Here is a 20,625-nt window from a genome sequence, read left to right as displayed (position 1 = left end):
AATTTTGGTTTAGGAATATAAAAGGATAGATTTACTGTAGTTGAAAAATTCAACTAGGTAAATGTTATATATTTAGGGGTTCTGTTCTAATTTATAGTAGAGACAAAGGATGAAAAAGTTGCCACACCGTAGGTTACTTAATCATCTAGTCCAGCTAGTCAGACTTTCTCAGAGAGGTGTTGCCTGCTCACAATCTAAGATGAACGAGGGGGGAAATGCCCGCAGTCCCTCTGATAATGTCACCATGTAATCATGTGGCACATTGCACAGAGATGCATTGGTTTACAATACATAACATCCCCCCCCCCCCCTTTACTTCAGTAATACAACAAATAACATTAACTTTAACTCTTACTCACTATGAGCAATAGTTATTTTCCTAAGTATTATTATACACAGTTATATATTTATATCTACGCAATTAGTATGAGTCTTTCAGATGGACATCGGTTCCATTTAGGCAGAATGTGTCGTTCAGGAGCCCTTGTTTTCAGGCACTCGGTAGTCTGTTGACTACTTGGCTCAGGCACATCATCTGATGAAATTGGTTCTTCTTTAGCTACTCCAAATGCTGTGGGTTCAGCTGGTGTAGAACCTGAATTCGACCCACCCTTGATTATAGGTTCTGGGATTTCCAAATTCCCAAACCTTGAGCGTCAGATGTTGGCTTTTGGGATACCGACTCTCCAAATTCACTTATTGAAGTGAGAATTTGATCTGTGTGTCTCCTTCAAACTCTCTCGTAATTGGTTTGCACCATATAAGAACTAGGCCCCATCTTTGCGAGTATTGTGGCAGGTACCCATTTCTCACTTGAAGAATAGTTTCTCGCTAAAACTTTCTCTTTGACCAAAATGTCTTGGTTTTGATGTTTGTTCACAGTGAGTAACTCAATTTTGTTGTTGTCGCTCTATAATGGTAGAACAGGTAGGTGGTAAGAGCAAACCAAATTTGGTTTGGTGACTGCGCCATCCAACCCAAAGGTTTTTCAATCCACCGGATGGACCACACAATGGCCTCAGGCAAGTCGAAGGGTGGGGGTGTTTTCCTCCTGATCAACACCTCCTGGTGCTCGGATGTGGTGCTCCCTAGTGTGCCACTGCTTCCCTGACCTAGAAACCTTACCGTGAAGTGTCGCCCTTTCTACCTGCCACGTAAATTTACCTCGGAACTCATCACAGCAATCTCCATCCCACCCCAGGCGCAAGTGAAGAAAGCACTTGACAAACTACATTCCACCATCAACAACCAAGAAACAAATCACCCCGAAGCCCTGACAATCATGTCTGGAGACTTCAAACAGGCCAACCTCAGGAAGGTTCTACCCAAACTCCATCAACATATCTCCTGCTCCACCAGAGGTGCAAACACCCTGGACCACTGCTACACAAGCATCAAAGGTGCCTACCGCTCCATTCCCTGACCACAAGTCAGTAGTCCTACTTCCGACTTACAAGCAGCAACTCGAGCGAGCTGAGCCAGTCAAGAAAACCCTGGTCCAAGACATCTGAGGACATCCTCCGAGACTGCTTGGAGTCTGTGGACTGGTCCATATTCAAGGCCGCGGCAGCTAACCTGGACGAGTACGCAACCACCTTCACAGACTTCATCAGTAAGTGTGTCGAGGACTGTGTACCAGAGAAGACAATACTGGTGTTCCCCAATCGGAAACTCTGGCTCAACCAAAAGGTTCACTTCCTGCTGAAGTTCATGACGGAGGCGTTCAAGTCTGATGGCCCAGACCTATATAAGAAATCCAGGTACGATGTACGGAAAGCCATCCGGGATGCAAAAAGACAATACAGCATCAAACTAGAGTCCCAGGCCAACGACACTAACCCACATCGACTACACAGGGCCTACGCAAGATCACAGACTACAAAGCAAGGCCAGGCGGAATATCTGGAGCTGGAGCATCCCTACCGATGATCCGAACAGGCTCTGTGCCTGCTTTGAGCAGTCAGCCAATGCATCAGTGCCACCCGCCCCAACAGCCCTGGACACACCCATACCCACTATTACAGCCTTAGACGTAAGAGCTGCCTTCCTGAAAGTGAATCCGCGGAAAGCGAAGGGCCCAGACAAAGTCCCTGGATGAGCACTCAGAGCCCGCGCAGACCAACTGCCGAGTGTATTCACAGATATCTTCAACACCTCACTCCTCTGCTCTGAGGTCCCCACCTCCTTCAAGAATACCACCATAAATAATCCCAGTACCAAAGAAAAACAAGGTAGCCTGCCTCAACGACTACCGACTGGTGGCCCTGATGTCTGTTATCATGAAATGCTTCGATCAGGCTAGTCATGAGACGGATCACTGCCAGCCTCCCAGACGGTCACGATCCACTGCAGTTTGCCTATCACGCAACCGGTCCACAGCAGATGCCATCTTTGGCTCTACAATCAACACTCGAACACCTCGACAACAAGGACACCTGCGTAAGACTGCTGTTCATAGACTAGACTATAGCTCCGCCTTCAACACTGTTAGCCCGACAAGACTAATAATCAAACTCTGTTATCTTGAACTTGACCCCTCCCTGTGCAGTTGGATCCTTGACTTCCTCACCAACAGTCTGCAATCTGACAAGATAGGGAACAGCACCTTCTTCACAATAGTCCTCAAGGATGTGTGCTCAGTCCTCTACTGTACTCCCTATACACACATGACTGTGTGGCAAGATTTAACTCCAACTGAATCTATAAGTTTGTGGATGACACGACTGTGGTGGGCCCTATCTCAAACAACAACAAATCAGTAAGAAGTCTTACAACACCAGGTTAAAGTCCAACAGGTTTGTTTCAAACACTAGCTTTCAGAGCACTGCTCCTTCCTCAGGTGAAGGAGCAGTGCTCCGAAAGCTTGTGTTTGAAACAAACCTGTTGGACTTTAACCTGGTGTTGTAAGACTTCTTACTGTGCTCACCCCAGTCCAGCGCCGGCATCTCCACATCATAACAACAAATCAGACTACAGAAGGGATATAAATCACTTGGTTGCATTGTGTACCGAAGACAACCTCTCTCTAAATGTCGGAAAGACTAAGGAACTGATCATCGACTTCAGGAAGCATAGCACGACATACACTCCCATCTGCATCAATGGCTCCGAAGTGGAGATGGTCGATAGCTTTATGTTCCTGGGGGTCACCATCACCAACAGTCTGTCCTGGTCCACTCACATTGATGTAACAGTTAAGAAAGCTCTACAATGTCTCTACTTCCTACGGAAGCTAAAGAAATTTGGCATGTCTGCATTGACTCTCACAAACTTCTACAGATGTGCGACAGAGAGCATCCTATCCGGCTGCATCACAGCCTGGTATGGCAACTGCTCGGTCCAAGATCGCAAGAAACTACGGAGTGTGGTGAACTCAGCACAACACATCACACAAGCTTGCCACCTCCACATTGATTCTGTATACACCTCCCGCTGCCTCAGGAAGGCAGGCAGCATTATCAGAGACCCCTCCCACCCAGGCATTGCCTTCTTCCAGACCCTTCCATCAGGAAGAAGGTACAGAAGTCTGAAGACCCGCACATCGGCACAGTAGCACAGTGTTTAGCACTGTCGCTTCACAGCTGCATGGTCCCAGGTTCTATTCTGGCTTGGGTCACTGTCTGTGCGGAGTCTGCATGTTCTCCCCGTGTCTGCGTGGGTTTCGTCCAGGTGCTCGGTTTTCTTCCACAGTCCAAAGATGTGCAGGTTAGGTGGATTGGTCATGGCAAATTGCCCTCAGTGTTCAAAACGATTAGGTGGGGTTACTGGGATAGGGTGGAGGTGTGGGCTTCATGCTATTTCCAAGGTTTGGTGCAGGTCTGATGGGCCGAATGGCCTCCTTCTGCACTGTAAATTTTACAACATCCAGATATAGGAATAGCTTCTTCCCCACAGCTACAAGACTCCTCAACGACTCTCCCTCGGACTGATCTGTTACCTGTAAGAACACTATTCACGACGTCCTATGCTGCTCTTGCTCATCTATTTGCTTTGTTTGGCCTTTGTTCCACACTGTAACCAATCACTGTTTGTCGATGTACCATTTGTCAATGTATTCTGTTTTTTATTCTTTTTTGTCTACTATGTGCGTACTGTGTACATTCCCTTGGCTGCAGAAAAATACTTTTTACTGTACTTCGGTACATGTGACAATAAAATCAATATCAAATCAAATCAAAATCAAATGTGATTCACAATGAACAAATGAGAACAAGCAGACACTGGTAGCAGGGACAGCTGTGATGGGTATGCCTCAAGGGAAAAGTCCTTCCAAGCTTTGCTCAGCTGGATACGGATGATGAATTCTGGGGGCATTAGTTGGCAAGGAATATACTCAAGGTGCTTTAGCAAATTAGCTAGGAACTGACATTTGTGCCATGCAAACTCTCCACAGCTGAGAAGAGAATGAAGAAGTTCAACCCAATCTTTGGCAGGGACATCAGGAGCTCCATAGCCCAGGAAGTGTAGGCCAAGGGGCATCTCATCAGACAAGACAGGGATCTGTGCAACCTAGCTCTACCTCTCTTGAAGCCAGAGGGGTATGAAGTGTATAAGTGGTACGAAGCATAAAGGAAACCTATTGCAATTAATCAAGTGTGTGCATGTAGGCATTTGAAAAAATGCTGTGTTAATTGTCCTGTCCTTATAATGACATAAAGTTTATTGATCAGCACTACCTCCACATCTTCACCATTATTGTATCTGAGTGTGATCTTGGTCTTTCTTTTGATTCATGATGGCTATCAATACCTCCTGGGGTCCAATGGTTGAATGTGCAATGGGTGAACTAGTGGTTAATATTCTGTTTAGTAGAAAGGGAGGTAGGGTGAGTGGCTCATTGGCGCTAGAATTGGGAGTGGCCCAGAGGATTTAATTTTGTTCTGTGAGTCACCAATGGTTCATCTTTGAATATGTCTGGCAGGTCAGGCAGCAATGTATGCAGCTACAAGATCAAGAAATACTGGGCAATCTCAGTGGACCTGACAGCATCTGTCACAGCCATCCAGACTCACAATGTTAACTCCCTTCTCTATCCACAGATGCTGTCAGACCTGCTGAGATTGTCCAGCATTTTCTGTTTTGGTTTCAGCATCCACAGTAATTTGCTTTTATCTTGATGTATGCAGCTAGTGAGGTAGAAGGAGACCCATCTTAATATACTTCCTCCTCCTCCACCTCCTTCTCCCCTTGTCTCTTGTGAGCCAGCCTTTATGTTTGTTCCTGGGACAAAATGGTCTGCAATGTTGGATGGTCACAATTAAGACCATAAGACTGTAAGGCATAGGAGCAGAATTAGGTCACTCGGCCCATCGAGTCTGCTCCGCCATTCAATCATGGCTGATTTTTTCTCATCCCCATTCTCCTGCCTTCTCCCCATAACCCCTGATCCCCTTATTAATCGAAAACCTATCTATCTCTGGCCTCTACAGCCTTCTGCGGCAAAGAGTTCCACAGATTTACCACCCTCTGGCTGAAGAAATTTCTCTTCATCTTTGTTTTAAAAGATTGTCCCTTTAGTCTGAGATAGCGTCCTCTGGTTCTAGTTTCTCATACAAGTGGAAACATCCTCTTCAGTCCACTCTATCCAGGCCACGCAGTATCCTGTAAGTTTCAATAAGATCCCCCCTCATCCTTCTAAACTCCAACGAGTACAGATCCAGAGTCCTCAACAGTCCTCATTGCAGGGATCATTCTTGTGAACCTCCTCTGGCCCCTTTCCAAGGCCAGCACAGCCTTCCTTAGATACAGGGCCCCAAACTGCTCACAATACTACAAATGGGGTCTGACCAGAGCCTTATACAGCCTTAGAAGTATCTCCATGGTCTTTTATTCTAGCCCTCTTTACATGAAACAAAACACTTTTCACTGTATACTAATACATGTGACAATAATAAATCAAATCAAATCAAAGAATGCTAACCTTGCATTTGCCTTCTTAACTATCGACTGAATCTACACATTAACCTTAAGAGAATCGTGAACAAGGACTCCCAAGTCCCTTTGTGCTTCTGATTTTGTAAGCATTTCCCCATTTAGAAAATAGTCTATGCCTAAATTTCTCCTTCCAAAGTGCATAACCTCACACTTTTCCACATTGTATTTCATTTGCCACTTCACTGCCCACTCTCCTAGCTTGTCCAAATCCTTCTGCAGCCCCCTTGCATCCTGACTACTGCTAGGGGGCCTGTACATAACTCCCATCAGGCTCTTTAAACCAGGGGTTGGTTTAGCTCAGTGGGCTAGACAGCTGGTTTGTAATGCACAACAAAGCCAGCAGCGGGGGTTCAATTTCAGTACCAGCTTACCCAAACAGGCACCGGAATGTGCCGATTAGGGGCATTTCACAGTAACTTCATACTTGTGACAATAAAAGATTATTATTATTTTACCTTTGCGATTCCTCAATCTACCCACAGAGATTCTATACCTCCTGATCCTATATCGCTCCTTGCTATCGATTTAACTTCATTCCTTGATAACAATATAACCCCGCATCCTTTGCCCGTCTGCCTGTCCTTTCGATAGGACATATTAAACATAGACATAGAACATACAGTGCAGAAGGAGGCCATTTGGCCCATCGAGTCTGCACTGACCTACTTAAGCCATCACTTCCACCCTATCCCCGTAACCCAATAACCCCTCCAAACCTTTGTTTTTGGTCACTAAGGGCAATTCATCATAGCCAATCCACCTAACCTGCACGTCTTTGGACTGTGGGAGGAAACCGGAGCACCCGGAGAAAACCCACGCAGACACGGGGAGAAAGTGCAGACTCTGCACAGACAGTGACCCAGCAGGGAATCAAACTTGTGACCCTGGTGCTGTGAAGCCACAGTGCTCATCACTTGTGCTACCGTGCTGCCCAATATCCTTGGATATTTAGATCCCAGCTCTGATCCCCTTGCAGCCACATCACTGTGATGCTCACAACATCGTACCGGTCAATGTCAATGTGCACAGCAAGCTCATTTAACTTGTTCCGCATACTGCACACATTTAGGTACAACACCATCAATTCTGCATGGACCACCTCCCCTTTCACACTCTCCTCAGTCACTGTACACTGTGACCCTTTTTTATTTTTTACTATGGTTTCTCCGCCTTACACTTTCCCCATTACTGCTTTTTGTTTCTGGCCCTGTTTAACTTCCCTCCGACTTCCTGCATCCGTTCCCATCCCCCTGCCACATTAGTTTAAACCCTCCCCAACAGCACTAGCCAACTACCCCCCCCCCCCCCCCCCCCCCCCCCCAAGGCATCGATTCCAGTCCTGCCCAGATGCAGACCGTCCGGTTTGTACTGGTCCCACCTCCCCCAGAACCGGTTCCAATGCCACATGAATTTGAATCCCTCCCTCTTGCACCATCTCTCAAGCCATGCATTCATCCTATCTATCCTGATATTCCTACTCTGACTAGCTCGTGGCACTGGTAGCAATCCTGAGATTACTACCTTTGAGGTCCTACTTTTTAGTTTAACTCCTAACTCCCTGAATTCAGCTTGTAGGACTCATCCCGTTTTGTACCGATATTGTTGGTGCCTATGTGCATCACGACAGCTGGCTGTTCACTCTCTCCCCCCAGAATGTCCTGCAGCCTCTCAGAGACATCCTTGACCCTTGCACCAGGGAGGCAACATACCATCCTGGAATCTCGATTGCGTCCGCATAACCACCTGTCTATTCACCTTACGATCGAGTCCCCTATCACTATCGCCCTGCCATTTTTCTTCCTGCCCTGCGGCGCAGCAGAGCCAGCCACGGTGTCATGAACCTGGCTGCTGCTGCCTTCCCCTGGTGAGCCATTTCCGCCAACAGTATCCAAATCGGTATACCTGTTTTGCAGGATGATGACCGCAGGGGACACCTACACTGCCTTCCTACTGTTGCTCTGTCTTTTGGTCACCCATTTTTATCTCCCTCAGTAATTTTCACCTGCGGTGTGACCAACTCTCTAAACGTGCTATCTACGACGTCCTCAGCATCGCGGATGCTCAAGGTGAGTCCACCCGCAGCTCCAGAGCTGTCAAGCAGTCTAACAGGAGCTGCAGCTAGACACACTTCTTGCATGTGAAAGAGCCAGGGTCAGTGGACGTGTCCCTGAGCTCCCACATCACACACGAGGATCATGACGTGGTTCTAGGAGCTCCTGCCATGTCTTAAACCTTAGTTTTACTTGTACAACTACAGTGCCAAAAAACAAAAGAAAACAGAAAAAAAAGCCACTGAAAAGAAAAACTACTTGCCAGTCAGGACTATTTAGCAGCAGATCCTCTCTTGACCAATCCAATCACAGCCCTCATGTGACGTCACTCTTCAATTAATATCCGCTCCTTACAGAACACCCGCTTTTTAAAATCTCCGTCTCCTCTGCCGCGCTTTTAAATCTCCGTCTCCTCTGCCGCGCTTTTAAATCTCCGTCTCCTCTGCCGCGCTTTTAAATCTCCGTCTCCTCTGCCGCGCTTTTAAATCTCCGTCTCCTCTGCCGCGCTTTTAAATCTCCGTCTCCTCTGCCGCTTTTAAATCATCGTATCCTCTCCCGCTTTTAAATCTCCGGCTCCTCTCCCGCTTTTAAATGTCCGGCTTCTCTCCCGCTTTTAAATCTCCGGCTCCTCTCCCGCTTTTAAATCTCCGTCTCCTCTGCCGCTTTTAAATCTCCGTCTCCTCTGCCGCGCTTTTAAATCTCCGTCTCCTCTGCCGCTTTAAAATCTCCGTCTCCTCTGCCGCTTTTAAATCTCCGTATCCTCTCCCGCATTTAAATCTCCGGCTCCTCACCCGCCTTTAAATCTCCGGCTTCTCTACCGCTTTTAAATCTCTGACTCCACTCACGTTTTTTAATCTCCGGCTCCTCTCCCGCTTTTAAATCTCCGGCTCCTCTCCAGCGCTTTTAAATCTCCGGCTTCTCTCCCGCTTTTAAATCTCTGACTCCACTCCCGCTTTTAAATCTCCGGCTCCTCTCCCGCTTTTAAATCTCCGGCTCCTCTCCCGCTTTTAAATCTCCGGCTCCTCTCCCGCTTTTAAATCATCGTATCCTCTCCCGCTTTTAAATCTCCGGCTCCTCTCCCGCTTTTAAATGTCCGGCTTCTCTCCCGCTTTTAAATCTCCGGCTCCTCTCCCGCTTTTAAATCTCCGTCTCCTCTGCCGCTTTTAAATCTCCGTCTCCTCTGCCGCGCTTTTAAATCTCCGTCTCCTCTGCCGCTTTAAAATCTCCGTCTCCTCTGCCGCTTTTAAATCTCCGTATCCTCTCCCGCATTTAAATCTCCGGCTCCTCACCCGCCTTTAAATCTCCGGCTTCTCTACCGCTTTTAAATCTCTGACTCCACTCACGTTTTTTAATCTCCGGCTCCTCTCCCGCTTTTAAATCTCCGGCTCCTCTCCAGCGCTTTTAAATCTCCGGCTTCTCTCCCGCTTTTAAATCTCTGACTCCACTCCCGCTTTTAAATCTCCGGCTCCTCTCCCGCTTTTAAATCTCCGGCTCCTCTCCCGCTTTTAAATCTCCGGCTCCTCTCCCGCTTTTAAATCTCCGGCTCCTCCCCCGCTTTTAAATCTCCGGCTCCTCCCCCGCTTTTAAATCTCCGGCTTCTCTCCCGCTTTTAAATCTGCGGCTCCTCTCCCGCTTTTTAAAATCTCCGTCTCCTCTCCCGCTTTTAAATCTCCGGCTCCTCTCCCGCTTTTAAATCTCCGTCTCCTCTGCCGCGCTTTTAAATCTCCGTCTCCTCTGCCGCTTTTAAATCTCCGTCTCCTCTCCCGCTTTTAAATGTCCGTATCCTCTCCCGCATTTAAATCTCCGGCTCCTCTCCCGCCTTTAAATCTCCGGCTTCTCTCCCGCTTTTAAATCTCCGGCTCCTCTCCCGCTTTTAAATCTCCGGCTCCTCTCCCGCTTTTAAATCTCCGGCTCCTCTCCCATGCTTTTAAATCTCCGGCTCCTCTCCTGCTTTTAAGTCTCCGGCTCCTCTCCCGCGCTTTTAAGTCTCCGGCTCCTCTCCCGCTTTTAAACATCCGGCTCCTCTCCCGCGCTTTTAAATCTCCGGCTCCTCTCCCGCTTTTAAATCTCCGGCTCCTCTCCCATGCTTTTAAGTCTCCGATTCCTCTCCCGCTTTTAAAAATCCGGCTCCTCTCCCGCTTTTAAGTCTCCGGCTCCTCTCCCGTGCTTTTAAATCTCCGGCTCCTCTCCCGCGCTTTTAAATCTCTGGCAAACATCCTGACCGCTCCCAAGGAAACTGCAACATACGTGCATGAATCTTTACTTTGGTTGTACACCAGAGGCTCATTGATGTTAAAATATCCTTTGCAGTTAATGTAAACTCACAGTTGCTATGGTGGTGCTTGAATTTCCATGTGTGTGCAATTGATGGCATTCTGCATCTGTGGTGAATCTCCCAGAAAGAATACCAGCTCATTCTGGCAATTTTCATCACAGTAGAAGTTAATGTAACTCTCAGCCCTGCAAACAATCTATGCCACCTGCCTTCTGCATTAGTGTCCATTGGACTGAGAGACTCTTGATACATCTCTGGCAGTGCCCTAGAAGGAAGCAGAGGAAATACTAAACAAGGACAATGGTGAGTAGGTTGCAGGACCAACAGTAACCTATTTTCTTCCAAGTGAGCTGTCGCTACCTGGGGTGGCAATCTGAGCCCGCTGAATTTAATGATCCCCTTGCTCCCTATGCACCCATTCTTGCCTCAGTCACTATCAGGCATGGTGACAACAAATCAGCTCGTGCCAGTCTAGTGCGAGACCTGTCCAAGTTGTTTCTCACTGGAATGATTCAAAGAATGTTTATGTCTCCGGGCTCTGTCTTTCATCATCTAGTTTTATCTTCACAATATCCAGGCACGTTCTTTTTCTATCCCTCGCTCTATCCCACAATCTGTCTTTTGGTTACCTCATCAAGTCTGACATGTGCACTTTGATATTACTCCTGAGATATCACAAACAACTTTCTTTTCTGCTTCCAATTCTACCCAAATACAATTTTATGGGGGTTCAAGTTCATGTAACAAGACAAAACTCCATTGCTGCTCCTGTGCATCTACCATAATTTATCTGTGTTGAATGAGGCAGACTTTGAATTGTGTGAGAACAAGGGAAAAACACTATTTATGTTTTGTAAGAAGTTGAAGATGTTTTCCCCTTTGATCCTGTTTTGAGAACTTTAATTTTTTTTGTTAACATCACAAATTATAATAATTATGTTTGTCCTGACTAATTTTTTTAAGAAATCAGCAACACGGTAGCTATTGTCAAAATGCAGCCAGGAAGTCTAGACTTGAGATTTCTAGAATATAAATTGTACATCAGCATTCAAGTTAGTCTAAATTTATCCTTGCAATTTGACAGTCACCTCTATTTTGCTCAAAGATACTATCTCAATTTTCAAGACTGAGATCCCTGTGGCCAGCAGCGTATGAACCTATGGCAGGTACAGCACCAATTAACAGTCTGTAACAATATCCAGCTCCCACTCCTGAGGCTATCCAGAAATCACAGCATTGAGACAACTATAGCATTCGTCTTCAAGAGGTATATTTGATTTAACCAAAACGGCTCCACACAATTGTAACAAATTTGAATCTTCATTAAACCTCCTGACATTTTCATTTCATTTTTTTTTAAAGGAATGCTATTGAAGACCAGAATTTTTAAATGGACTGAATTCCAGCTACTCCAAAAATATAAAGACGAAACATAAATTGCCTTTTTTTTTAAATGAGTGCTCAGGTACTTAAAGAGACAAAACATTTTTGGAAAATTGCACCTGCCTCTGGCACAAATGCTAGAAAACGATCAATTGTCCCATTTAAACTATGCCTGTCTCCATTGCAACTGAAAGTTAGAAGCAAATTGCACAACAAAATTGTCTTTCCTTAAACTATAATTGAGCCATATCTCACCACAATTGTTGTAATTCTGTTTTTGTGTACAATCCTGTGATGTTGAAGGAAGCCTGTGCAATGTACATGGGACAGGAGCAGACAGGAGCAAGCTCTACCTGTCCAAATCATTTAAAAATTCCCACAGCAGGTAAGTAGCTTTTTTGATTCTTGTCGAATGTTATACCTAAAACATTGTAGTATGGATACTACATTACAACATATCAGTTTTAATGAATTCCTAAGATTTCTAATAGTATTACATTGATGGATGTCTTCATATATTGCAGCTTTACAGTTTGGTCATTAGGCATTTCTTTACAACCACTTGTAATTTTTTAAGTGCATTCGGCAAAGTAGATAAATATTTGAAGCAAAGGGGGAGAATAGGGTTATGTGGAGAAAGCAAGCAGGGCACAGAGATTAGTTTGAGATTGTTCGAACAAAGAGACACCACATTTCTGCATGCTGTAACCCTGTATGATTCTGTGGACTATTGGGTCTCAGAGAAGATACACGCCACATAATTAACATACATAAGCTCATGGCACGACAAGTAAAAAACAAATACAGAAAATACAGAAGAGATGAAAAGCTACATGCAATATGGGCCATGACATGTTTCATTGATGTAATAATACACAGAACCACAGATTATAAGGCCCATCTGAGGGAAATATTTCTGTACAAGCACAGAATGAAAGATGTTGACTGAGTCAGCACAGATCAGTAGCCGCACACAGTCACCTCTTCCTGGCTAGTTCCACACAATGACATAGCAGAAAACCAGGGGCTGGAGACATTTAGCTTCCTTTCATCTTGCCAACAGAATGATGTACAGCACGGATGCAATCTAAAGCAATGACAAAAATCGACTGAGGTTGAAAAATCATCCGAAATAAAATAATATACAAGAAATTGAAATCTAGCATGTATACACTGACAGGCCTCAGCGGTACAAATAGTTAAGATTTCTTCAAAAGTGGCCTGTAAAGGTCAGTCTGTAGGTTACAAGGAAATTTTTATGGAGATTGAAATCAAAATAATTTATTACGCTAAAATTCAAGGGTCATTTCTACCTTGACTGTAATACATGATTGCATCTCTAATTGAAATGCTTCTAGAACAATTCCACACTAATATACTATTCAGGAAAGCTCTTCTTTGATTGTATTTCTCAGTCAGCACCTGTGTCAATTATCTAGTTAATGAACTGCTTCAAAAGCTAATGCCACATCTGGCTTATTTTGTTGTCACAGTTCTGTTGGAGATATTTGGACAAAGATTTAAATTTATGCACAGCACTGTTTAATATCTATAAGAGCCTGTATTGACAGTAAGATGGTAATCTATCTTATGCGGTGGAGGCAATTTTAACTATCCCCAGTGGTTCCCAGCTGCTGACCTGTAGCACTGACTTTCCCACTTGGCAGCCAAACTGCTTTCAATCGGGTGGGCTGCTAAGTAGGGAACAGAGTAAAACAATTCAGCAGGACCTCCGTCTTCCCTGTATTTTCGGTTTCATGGCCATTGCTTGGCATGCCTGCTTCATCTGCACATGCACATAAATATTACATTCAATGACTCTGTGGAGACAGATGCAAAAAAAGGTTATTTTTTATTAAGTAATGGGTAAAGAGACATTCCAATTAGTTGTCTAATACTGTTTCACAAAAGGAGGGGCTAGTTCACAGAAACTTTTTGATATTGTTAATGTGCCTGTTTCTGTGACTGTTTTTTTTTCTTCTTCCAAAAATGAAAAAAAAGGGGGGAAATTGCGTGTGTGTTTTTGAGTATCTTGTAACTTTGTTTCACCTAATTATTTTTTTCCTCCAAGGAAGGGGAGACTGTTAAGTAATGGGTTAAGAGACATTCCAATTAGTTGTCTCATTTATGTTAAACATCCTATAATTGACACTGCTATGTAAAGGGGCTTCAGGTGGCCCTTCTGTTAGGTGATGTGATGTTAGAGTTTTGTGTAAAGTTTGTTGAAGGAAATTAAAAGGTGTTTTGTGGAAAAGCAGCAGAAACTTTGACTTTTTATACTACAGCAGCTAAACGTCTAACATTTTTCAATGGTATGTTTAACATAATAAGACCATAAGACATAGGAGCGGAAGTAAGGCCATTCGGCCCATCGAGTCCACTCCACCATTCAATCATGGTTGATTTCAACTCCATTTACGCGCTCTCTCCCCATAGCCCTTAATTCCTCGAGAAATAAGGCCATAAGACATAGGAGCGGAAGTAAGGCCATTCGAACACTGTTTAGTGGAATACTATGCTTAGACTGTTTAGATCCTAAAGACTTTCTGGTGAATAATTTAACAATCTAATGGAAATGTCATCATGTACAAATTTGTTTAATATGGTCACGCAATTTGATATAAAAACATAATTTCATATATGCCCAAGATTTTGACATTCATTCTGCAGTTTATTGCTGAATATGTTCAAGTGGAGTTGCAAGGCTTTAGTGTCTCATTTGGAATCAAAATGGTTCTTGGATTGATGAGATGAATCCAAGACCGTGGGCTTCAGCCTAAGGTTATGCATCAATTATATAATTAAAACATATGACTAAATCTTCAGATATGGTTTCATGTCCAGAGTGTGTCGGAACGTGAACAGCAATGAGTCAGAATACTGGAGGGAGACTGAGAACCTAGTGGAGTGGTGCAACAACAACAATCTTTCCCTCAATGTCAGCTGGTCATTGCTTCAGGAAGCAAAGTATCGTGCACACCCCTGTCTGCATCAATGAGGTTGAGGTGGAGATGGTTGACAGTTTCAAATTCCTAGGTTTGCACGTCACTAACAATCTGTCCTGGTCCACCCATGGCGATGCTACGACCAAGAAAGCACAAAAGCATCTATCTTTCTCAGTAAACTAGGGAAATTCTGCATGTCCACATTGACTCTTACCAACTTTCACAGATGAACCATAGAAAGCATCCTGTCTGGCTGCATCACAGCCTGGTATGGCAACTGCTCGGCCCAAGACCACAAGAAACTACAGAGAGTCATGAACACTGCCCAGTCCATCACATGACTGCCTTCTATCCACTGACTCTATCTACACTTCCCACTACATTGGGAAAGCGGGCAGCATAATCAAATGCCCCTCCCACCCACCTTATTCACGCTTCCAACTTCTTCCATCATGGAGGAGATACAAAAGCCTGAGAACACGCACAGGTTCAAAAGCAGCTTATTCCTGCTGTTACCAGACTCCTAAATGACTCACTTACAGACTGGTCTGGGGTGGGATTCTACGACGCCCCCCCCCCCCCCCCCCCCCCCAGCCGGGTCGGAGAATCGGCGAAGGGTAGCATGTATCCCGCCCCCAGCTGCTGCCAAATTCTCCGGCCCCCCAAAAATCCCGTCGACGTGAATCGTGCCGCCTGCCTCGGAGAATGGCAAGACCCGGGGCGACGCAATGGGCCGCAGGGCCGCCCGATTTCTCCCGGCCAGATGGGCCGAAGTCCCGCCGACGTGACCACAGGTCAGGTCGGCGTAAATCAAACCACCTATTTAACGGTGTCAACTAGTAGTGATGGTTGACGCTGGCCAGCGCGGATGTAGGGCTCGGCTTTGGGCAGCCGCAGGAGAAGTAATGGCACGGCTACAGTTGTGTTGGTGGGGGGGGGGGCACAGAACCCGTTGAGTGTGCGTGCTGGGGGGGGGGGGATTTGGGGGGGTTTTGGGAGGGGTTTGGGGGTTTTGGTGGGGTCTGCGGGGGGGGGAGGGGTTTGGGGGGGCGAGTGCCGGGGAGGGAGAGGGCGAGTGTTGGGAAGGGAGAGGGCGCGTATTGGGGAGGGAGAGGGTGAGAGCCGAGTTGGGAGAGGGCGATTGTTGGGGAGGGGGGACAAGTGGCGGGGGGAGGGGGGGGCGCGGGTGGCGTGGGGGTGGGTGCTGGGGAGGGCGAGTGCTGGTGTAAGGGAGGGCCGAGTGCTGGGGAAAGGGAGGGGCGAGTGTTGGGGAGGGAGACGGCGAGTGACGGGCAGGGGGAGTGTGTTGGGGAGGATGAGGGTGCGTGCCAGGGAGCGGGGGGCGAGTGCTGGGGAGGAGGGGGTCTGGGGAGGTTGTCCGCCAGACCAGGTGCCAGCTTCCAACAGTCGTGACCATGCAGCCCATGGCACCTGGCTGCGGGTGTGGGTATGGGCAATGGTGACATTTCGTCTATCCCCCCCACCCCCTGCAGGCCGTAAAGTTTGGTCATCACCCAGCGATGTTGGCCGCCATGGCGGGAGACACACTTCTGCATGTTGCCCTGGGGGAGCAGGAGCATGCCAGGGAGGCGGCAGAGGCTGCCACAGAGGAGCATGCTGCAGGGAGGCAGGTGGCAGTCGCCCAGGCTGGGGGGCTGCCCGCACGACAGGATGAGGAGGAGGAGCAGGAGGAGGTGGTGGTGGTGCCACGGCGATGGAGATACCCAATGAGGCCCTGTGTGTACTGGTCATGGGCCCCGCTCATCGTACCAGGACCTCACGTACCAGGCGTGCACGAGGAGACTTCGGATGAGCCAGGAAACTGTCGCCCATATCTGCCACCTGATGGCACACCTGGCACCGCGTGGTACTAGGGGAGAACACCCTCTCCCTGTGGCGTCAAGGTTACGGTGGCCCTAAGCTTTTATGCCACGGGGTCATTCCAGGCGCCGAGTGGGGGCCTGTCTGGCATCTCGCAGGCATCGGTGCATCTGTGCATCCGTGCAGTGACAGACGCCTTATATGCCATTGCAGACCACTACATCCAGTCCCCTGTGGACCGGGCCAGCCAGGGTGCATGGGCAGCGGGCTTCGCTGCGGCGGCCAGGATGCCCATGGTCCAGAGGGCAATCGATGGGATACCCGTGCGGCCACCTGCGGATAACAGGGTCCTGTTCACGAATAGGAAGGGGACCTATTCCATGAACATTCAGGTGGCCTGCGACCACCGCATGATGATCCTGCACGTCTGTGCCTGGTACCGGAGCAGTGTACATGACTCATTCTTATTGGCGCAATCTTTCACCCCACCATTATCGCGGGAAGCTCCCCCCCAGGCTGAGGGCAACAGGGGTTACCCGTTCTGGTCATGGCTGATGACGCCTATACGGAGGCCACAGACTGACGCGGAGAACCGCTAAAACGAGGGGGAAGGGGAGGAGCAGCAAGAAAAGGCACAGACCTCCCCAGATGAGGAGGATGGGGGCAATGGTCAGGACAGACGGGTGGCTGCCCACTGTTACCGGCTGGGCCAGCGGGCACAGGACAGGCTGATAGCCTTCCGGTTCACGGACTAGGGTGGCATGGGAATTGCAGAATATTGGCACAGACTGCACACTATGGCACCAGCCTACCACCCTCACCCCACCCACCCACCAGCCTACCACCCTCACCCCACCTACCCACCAGCCTACCACCCTCACCCCACCCACCCACCAGCCTACCAGCCTCACCCCACCCATCCACCAGCTGACCACCCTCACCCCACCCACCCACCAGCCGACCACCCTCACCCCACCCACCCACCAGCCGACCACCCTCACCTCACCCGCATAAACACCACCACTCCATTGCACATCCACCTGCGGCACAATGGGCCGGGTGCACACGGTCGCCGGTGGAAGCGTGCCTATTGCAGGCCATGGAAGATGATGAAAACCCGCTCTGCGATGAGCTCTGGGCTCTACATCATTGGACAATGTCTGACCCATGGCCACGGTACCACCCTCCACCCGGACCGTCCCTGCATGTGGCTGTGACACTGCAGCGCACGATACCGTCGTCTGCCCGGGGGAATGGCGAGGGCAACCTGGGGGGAGGGGGGGCACACTCACCTCAGGCCGACGTTCTATCACCCCTCACACACACACTGGCGCTCACCTCACACCACACCCCTCATGCATCGGACAGAACACAAAGGCAGCTTCTGTTGGTGTGAAAGTGGTTTTAATAACAAACAGTTCATACATGTGCCCTAGCCCCTAGAACTAATCTGTGCCCTGCACCCGTTCCAACTTACTCAGTGTCTAATTTTTTTGGCCTTATGAGCCCTTTGACTACGTCTAGGTGGTTCCCCAGATGGCACAGCACAACTGGAGGTGGACTCCTGTGATTCCTGCCCTGTGACGAGGGAACCCTTTGGCGGCCATTTCCTGGGGCGACTGGGATGGTGAGCTGCCAGCCTGTCCTGGCCGTAGCCCACCAGATGCACCTGGGATGGAAGGGGGGGGAGTCCGCGGTGTCGAGGTATCCCGGGGCCTCCCCTACAGCGGTACCCGGAACGGGCCCTAGCACCTCCTCCTCCCTTGGGGTGCCTGATGGCCCCCGGGCCTCTACATGGGTTGGGGATGTGAACGGACCGAGCACCCGACGCCCCCCCGACCCCTGACGCTGCCAGTCCTGGAGGCCCGCCCGGGTATCAATAAGGGTCTGCAAGTTTGCAGCCATGGAGCTCAGGGAGTTGCCCATCCCTGTCTGGGTCTGGGCGATGCCGGCCAGCACCTGGGCAATGGCGCCGATGCCCTCAACGATGGCCTGCGGACACTGGGCCATGGCCTGCTGGGTTGTGCGCCTCTGCGATCTGCTGCTGGCTCTGGCTCAAGGCTTCCTTTGAGAGGGGAACCATGTCCTGGGCCACGGATGCTGCCCGCACGGAATGCCCCAGGCCTTGCATACTGTGACCCATGTCTGACACCGTCGCACCCATTGCCTCTACCACGGACGCCACTGGTGCGGTTTCGGCCTGGTTGGCACGCATGACCGGCACCACTCCCTGCTCCTGCACGTAGGTGGACCCCTCCAGCTGCAGCTGCCGCAAGCCGGCCGTCACCCACTTCGTCGTCCCTTGGTCCGTGCCTGCCTCGGGTCTACGGGTGGGTGTGGCAACTAAAGGAACCCGGGACCCGTCTGGGCAGCAGATGGTTGCTTGCGCCGGGTTGCCCTCCGACCTCCCGGTCCCTCGGCTGCTTCTGCCTCCACTGCAGTACCAGGACGGCTGTGTTGTGCGCACCAGTTAGTGACCCAGATGCCTCCTTGCTAAAGTGCCCAACCGAGGTGAGTGTCTCTGTGATGGTGGAGGGTGGAGGAGATAGCAGTGGCGTAATGTCGTGCTCCTCATCCGACCCGAAGTCCAGGGTCCCCTGGAGTGGTATTCTTGTCCATCCGTTCCCTGTGTGTGGATGTCTTGTGCGTCAGTGTCCTGTGCGATGGTGTCCAGTGCATCGGCGTCCTGGGCGTCAGTGTCCTATGTGTCAGTGTCATGTGTGTCAGTGTCCTGTGCGTCAGTGTCCTGTGCATCAGTGTCCTGGGTAGATGTGTCCTTGGTAGATGCATCCTGGGTAGGTGTGTCCTCGGTCGGCTGTGACGGGGGCTTGTTCCTGTGGCTGCCCCCCTCGTCGCTGGGTCTGCCGGCGTCGCTGCACTCTTACTAGATGGGGGCGTCGTTTCCCTGGTGCTCCGGGTCTGTCCCTGGCTCGTGGCCGCCCTGGGTCATCCTGGGGGTGTCATATGCCTGATGGGTCGGGTCTGTCCCTGGCTCGTGGCAGCCGTGGATCGTCCTGGGGGCGGTCGCCATCCGCGGGGACGGGTGGGTCGTTGTTTGGTCCTGCAATACACAATACAGCAGCATGGTTAGACACGCAGACAGGGATAGGGGGAAGGGGGGATATGGGGGATCTGAGGGAAGAGGGATATGGGGGAAGGGACATATGGGGAATAAGGGGGATGGGGGATATGGGGGAAGAGGGATAAGGGGGATGGGGGATATGGGGCAAGGGTGATATGGGGATAAGGGGGAAGGGAGATATGGGGGATATGGGGAGGGGGATATGGGGAATGGGGTATGGTGGATATGGGGGAAGGGGGATATGGGGCAAGGGTGATATGGGGGATATGGGGGAAGGAGGATATGGGGGAAGGGGGATATGGGGGAATGGGGATATGGGGGAAGGGGGATATAGGGAAAGGGGGATATGGGGAAGGGGGATAAGGGGCGTATGGGGGAAGGGGATATGGGTGATAAGGGAGATGGGGATATGGAGGAAGGGGATATGGGGAAGGGGGATATGGGGGATAAGGGAGATGGGGGATATGGGGAAGGGGGATATGGGGATATGGTGGATAAGGGGGATATGGGGGAAGGGGATAAGGGGGGTATGGGGAAGGGGGATATGGGGGATAAGGGAGATGGGGGATATGGGGAGGGGGATATGGGGGAAGGAGGATATGGGGAAGGGGGATATGGGGGAAGGGGATATGGGGGATAATGGGGATGGGGATATGGGGGAAGGGGGATTTGGGGAAGAGGGATATGGGGGAAGGGGATATCGGGGAAGGGGAAAAGGGGGGTAGGCCGTGGGGGTCTCACTTTCTGGTGAGTCCCCGACCTGTGCATCCATAACTTCCCGGTCCTCGGGTCCACCTGCAAGTTCCAGGGCTCTCTCCTCATGGATGGTGAGTCGACGCAGTTCAGGTGGACCCCCTCCGGTCCTCACACGCTCCCGGTTGTTGGGAGTGCGCTTCTCCTGTGGGGGGGGCGGGAGGGTAGCAGGGATAAAGGGAAACAGTGGTCGGCAGAGATATACATGCGGACGAGCGGTTGTGTGTATGTTGGCAGAGGTTCGTAACCCATCCTGCCAATGCAGCCTGCATGGGTGGGGCAGCCATGTCAGTTGCACCTAGGGCTGAGCGCCCATCGGAGGTGGGGAGGGGGGTTACTCACCTTGGCTGCCCTGACAAGGTCATTGATCTTCTTATGTCA

This window comes from Scyliorhinus canicula, chromosome 2 (genome assembly GCF_902713615.1).
Source record: "Scyliorhinus canicula chromosome 2, sScyCan1.1, whole genome shotgun sequence".
Taxonomy (NCBI): Eukaryota; Metazoa; Chordata; class Chondrichthyes; order Carcharhiniformes; family Scyliorhinidae; genus Scyliorhinus; species Scyliorhinus canicula.
Note: the sequence above shows the minus strand (reverse complement) of the source record.